This window comes from Triticum dicoccoides, chromosome 5B (assembly GCF_002162155.2).
Source record: "Triticum dicoccoides isolate Atlit2015 ecotype Zavitan chromosome 5B, WEW_v2.0, whole genome shotgun sequence".
Lineage (NCBI taxonomy): Eukaryota > Viridiplantae > Streptophyta > Magnoliopsida > Poales > Poaceae > Triticum > Triticum dicoccoides.
The window spans coordinates 301201681-301207680 of NC_041389.1; positions in this window are offsets into that span (position 1 = coordinate 301201681).

The following is a 6000-nucleotide window of genomic DNA, read 5'->3' on the forward strand; positions in this document are numbered from 1 at the left end:
AACGTTTCCACACAAAGAACTGTGTGGGATGTACATACCTACGAAAATGATTTTTTGGGATTCACCGTGTGGGATGTACATATCTATGGAAATGATTTCTGGGATTCACCGTGTGGGATATACATACCTACAAAAATGATTTCTGGGATTCACCATGTGGGATGTACATACCTACGGAAATGATTTCTGGGATTCACCATGTGGGATGTACATACCTACGGAAATGATTTCTAGGATTCACAGTATGGGATGTACATACATACGAAAATGATTGGGTTTCGATGCCTCGCCCGATCGCACACGACCCCAGCCTGGGTCCCAGGAGGGCCAATCCCCGATGATTTCTAGGTCGTGTGGGAAGAACACCCTATCACACACACTCACTTGGCGACGGTTCCAAATGCCGTCGCGGAAAGGGGTTTTAAAAGTTTTATTAGGATGTTGTTGTACCAGTGTACCATGGTGTTGTTTTTGTGAAGAATAAAAGTTCTCGGAATGGAACAAAACTTTTCAAGGATTTTTCATATAATAAAAGAGAATTTCTGGAGCCAAGATCCACCGAAGAGGGGCCCCTGGGTGGGCACAACCCACTAGGGCGCGCCCCCTCTCCTGGCGCGCCTAGGTGGGTTGTACCCACCTGGTGACCCCGCAGACGACCCCCTGATACTACAAAATCATATATTTCCAGAAAAAATCAGGGAGAAAGAATTATCACGATCCACGAGACGGAGCCGTTGCCAAGCCCTGTTCTTCCTTGGGAGGGCAGATCTGGAGTCCGTTTGGGGCTCCAGAGAGGGGGATCTTTGTTCTTCGTTATCATCAACCCTTGTCCATCACCAATTCCATGATGCTCCCCACCGGGAGTGAGTAATTCCTTCGTAGGCTCGCTGGTCGGTGAGGAGTTGGATGAGATTCATCATGTAATCGAGTTAGTTTTGTTAGGGCCTGATCCCTAGTATCCACTGTGTCCTTAGATTAATGTTGCTATGACTTTGCTATGCTTAATGCTTGTCACTTTGGCCCGGGTGCCATGAACTCAGATCTAAAACATTTATGAATTCATCATTATATCCATGTTTTAGATCCAATCTTGCAAATTATAGTCACCTACTACGGTTATGATCCGACAACCCTGGAGTGACAACAACCGGGCCCACTCTCGGTGATGACCGTAGTTTGAGGAGTTCATGTATTCACTATGTGTTAATGCTTTGTTCTAGTTCTCTATTAAAAGGAGGCCTTAATATCCCTTAGTTTCCAGTATGGACCCCGCTGCCATGGGAGGGTAGGACAAAAGATGTCGTGCAAGTTCTTTTAATAAAGCACGTATGACTATTTACGGAGTACATGCCTACATTATATCGATGAACTGGAGCTAGTGCCGTATCTCCCTAGGCTATAACTGTCACATGATGAATATCATCCAACAAGTCACCGATCCAATGGCTACAAATTTATCTTATATTGTTTCCGCTAAGTTACTACTGCCATCATCACTATTACACTAGCTACAAAATTACTGCTATCACTGTTATTGTTACTATTGCTGCTGTCACTACTATCAAAACTATCAAACTACTTTGCTACTGATCACTTTGCTGTAGATAATTAATATCCATGTGTGGTTGAATTGACAACTCAGCTGCTAATACCTTCAAATATTCTTTGGCTCCCCTTGCGTTGGATCTATAAATTTGGGTTAAATACTTTACCCTCGAAAACTATTGTGATCCCCTATGCTTGTGGGTTATCAGCGCTCCTCAACTAGCAAGGTGGGACTAAACTTGCTGCACCGCACCTCTGCTAGCACACCCCTTTCGTACCGGGTCATGGCTCCAACCGGTACTAAAGGGGGGGTCTTTAGTATCGGTTGAAGCCACCATCCGGTACTAAAGGGGGTCGCTTCCCGCCGCTTGGCCTGGCCAAATTTGACCTTTAGTACCGGTTGGTGGCTCCAACCGATAGTAAAGGTCCGTCATATATATAGAAAGTCTATTAAGAACCCAGGGTGAAGAATTACCCTGGCTTCACCCCGGTCGATCCATCCAGCGAGCCAGACTCCCTCGGTCCCACCTGGGCTAGAGTCCACCACCAGTCCGCTACCCACCCCACCAAAAGCTACAAACCGTTTCATCGTAGCCCACGAGGCCACAACCCGGTGTCCCCACTCCCTAGTTCCTCAACAGCTCGTGAGTGTTGAGCGGCAGTTTCGATGGTGAATGGCGGGCGGCACCTGGCTTGGAGGTCGGCGGCATGATGCTCAGCGGGTTAGATCGGCGAGAATGGATTCAGACCCGAAGCATTTTGAGCAGGCGTGTGGCCTTGATGTCGGGGCGTGTGGCCTATATATAGAATTAGCTAGATATATATTAGTGTTAGATGAATTAGATAGAATTTGCATATAGAATTTTGATATATGCAACGATATCATTTTTTAAATTTGTATATAAGAAATCACAATCCAATCATTTAAAAAATGTTACATTTGCATATAGTATTTGTTCTTGACGATGCCCGGCCCGCCTCCTTGCCGTCGACCCGTTCGCGGCGACGCCCTGCTTCAGAGGACCCATGTCCGGGACTGGGCTCCACCGGACTGGCACTGGGAGGTGCTACCTTCAGGGGCGCGCCGCCTGGTGAGGAACCCGACCCTGGGTCCCGTCGTCGAGCCTAAGCTCCTTTGGTGGCGTTCGCGTGGGCCACTTTTGGTGCGAAGGGAGTCGGCTCTGCCAGAGGTGGTACGTCGACGTGTCAGGGAGGAGGACAAGCACGTTCGTCGCTACATGGCTGCTATGGACATCTAGTTCTCCAATACCCGACAGGTTCTTTGGGGATCTCACCCAAGCTATGATCCTGTGATGGTTCCTTCTCTTTGGGTGTCCACCGCCCGCGCCTCAGGAACCGTGAGTGAACTAGATTATTCTATAGTATTTGATCTATATTAGCTATCTAGCTAGCTAGTGATGTATTCGATATATAATATTTGAGACGATGTATTTGAGATTATACATATTATTTGAGACGATGTATTTGAGATTATATATATATATATATATATATTATTCGATAATATTCATGACAATGTATTCGAGATTATATTCGATGATGCATATTATGTACTATGATTCAATTTTCCTTATTGGTTGCATGCATGCATTGTAATTTGAATACTAAATTGTTTTATATTTCTCCTCGATTAGTTAAATAAAAGCTATGGCAGACAATACCGGCAGAGAAGGAGAAGAGGCCCTGTTCGATATCATACGCTCCCCTCGCCAGCCGGATGATGATCAGAATGAAGAAGATGACGACTCCCAATATCTGAACAATATCGGGGAGGGTGATATGGTATTTGATCATGACGACCGAATTGATGAAGTTCAGAACTATGATTATGATGACGAAGAAAATGTTGATCTTGAAATAACAGAGACCGGTGAGGTATATTTATATAAGCAGGCATCTGGTTATCATCGCATGTTTTAAATGATTTGAAGATATATTAATGAATCGACCTTTCTTCTTTCAGCCCTCCGGATCGAGCAAATCTTCTACAGGCAGCAGGATAATGCGAGGCCCGGCCAAAAAGTTGAAGGAGGGCGTAAAGTACAACATTGATGCAATCAAAACTAATGGTGAACCTTTAGCGCCTAAGAAAATTGCGAACAAGTTCGTTCGTCAGTGCGGTAGACCAAAAGATCTGCTTTGGGAATCTCTCATGGAACATTTCACCCTACCAGATCATTCTGAAGATGCAGATGTGGAGAAAGTCAAGGACGCTACTCTTAGGAAGACGTCAATTGCATTCAATACCCACAAGAAAACTATATGGTCCAAGTACGTCAAAGGAGGAAAGAAGACTCCGGAATTCACGAGAACACTGGAGAAGCAAAGAGATCACTGTCCCGCTTTCGTGAAATTAAAGGAATCAGAATTATCTAAGGAACGGTCGAGAATAAACAAGGCCAATGCCGCAAAAAGGAGCAGTTCCATACGCTGGGCCAGGTGGCTACACGGTGGCAATGCCTAAGTGGGATAAGTCTGAGTAAGAGATGGTGGATGCAGCGGTCATTCCAGTTACATTGAGCTGGCCCATGCTACCTCTCGAGCATGTGTTGGTTTTCCCTTGAAGAGGAAAGGGTGATGCAGCAAAGTAGTGTAAGTATTTCCCTCACTTTTTGAGAACCAAGGTATCAATCCAGTAGGAAGTCACACACAAATCGCCTCGTACCTACACAAACAAATAAGAACCTTGCAACCAACGCGATAAAGGGGTTGTCAATCCCTTCACGGCCACTTGCAAAAGTGAGATCTGATAGAGATAATAAGATAAATATTTTTGGTATTTTTATGATATAGATTGGAAAGTAAAGATTGCAAAATAAACGGAAGCAAATATAGAAAATTGATAGGAAAGTAATATGATGAAAGATAGACCCTGGGGCCATAGGTTTCACTAGTGGCTTCTCTCAAGATAGCATAATTTACGGTGGGTGAACAAATTACTGTCGAGCAATTCGTAGAAAAGCAAATAATTATGAGAATATCTAGGCATGATCATGTATATAGGCATCACGTCCGTGACAAGTAGACCGAAACGATTCTGCATCTACTACTATTACTCCACACATCAACCGCTATCCAGCATGCATCTAGAGTATTAAGTTCATAAGAACAGAGTAACGCATTAGGCAAGATGACATAATGTAGAGGGATAAACTCAAGCAATATGATGTAAACCCCATCTTTTTATCCTCGATGGCAACAATACAATACGTGCCTTGCTGCCCCTCCTGTCACTGGGAAAGGACACCACAAGATTGAACCCAAAGCTAAGAACTTCTCCCATTGCAAGAAAGATCAATCTAGTAGGCCAAACTAAACCAATAATTCGGAGAGACTTGCAAAGATAACAAATCATACATATAAGAATTCAGAGAAGAACCAAATATTGTTCATAGATAATCTTGATCATAAACCCACAATTCATCGGATCTCGACAAACACACCGCAAAAAAATTACATCGAATAGATCTCCAAGAGAATCAAGGAGAACTTTGTATTGAGATCCAAATAGAGAGAAGAAGCCATCTAGCTAATAACTATGGACCCGAAGGTCTGTGGTAAACTACTCACACATCATCGGAGAGGCCATGGTGTTGTCGCAGAAGCCCTCCGTGATCGATTCCCCCTCCGGCGGAGCGCTGGAAAAGGCTCCAAGATGGGATCTCATGGGTACAGAAGGTTGCGGCGGTGGAAATAGGGATTCGTGGTGCTCTTGGATGTTTTCGGGGTATATGAGAATATATAGGCGAAAGAAGTAGGTCGGTACAGCCATGAGGGGCCCACGAGAGTGGGGGCGCGCCTACCCCCCCCCCCTGGGCGCGCCCTCCTGCCTGATGGCCTCCTCGTTTCTTTCTTGAAGTTCACCCCAAGTCTCCTGGATTGCGTTTGTTCCGAAAATAACTCTCCCTAAGGTTTCATTCCGTTTGGACTTCATTTGATATTCCTTTTCTGTGAAACACTGAAATAGGCAAAAAACAGCAATTTGCACTGGGCCTTGGGTTAATAGGTTAGTCCCAAAAATAAATAAAAGTGTATAATAAAGCCCATTAAACATCCAAAATAGATAATATAATAGCATGGAGCAATCAAAAATTATAGATACGTTGGAGACGTATCAAGCATCCCCAAGCTTAATTCCTGCTCGTCCTCGAGTAGGTAAATGATAAAAACAGAATTTTTGATGTGGAATGCTACCTAACATAATTCTGAATGTAATTTCCTTTATTGTGGCATGAATGTTAAGATCTAAAAGATTCAAGATAAAAGTTTAATATTGACATAAAAATAATAATACTTCAAGCATACTAACAAAGCAATCATGTCTTCTCAAAATAACATGGGCAAAGATAGTTATCCCTACAAAATCATATAGTCTAGCTATTCTATATCTTCATCACACAAAATATTTAAATCATGCACAACCCCGATGACAAG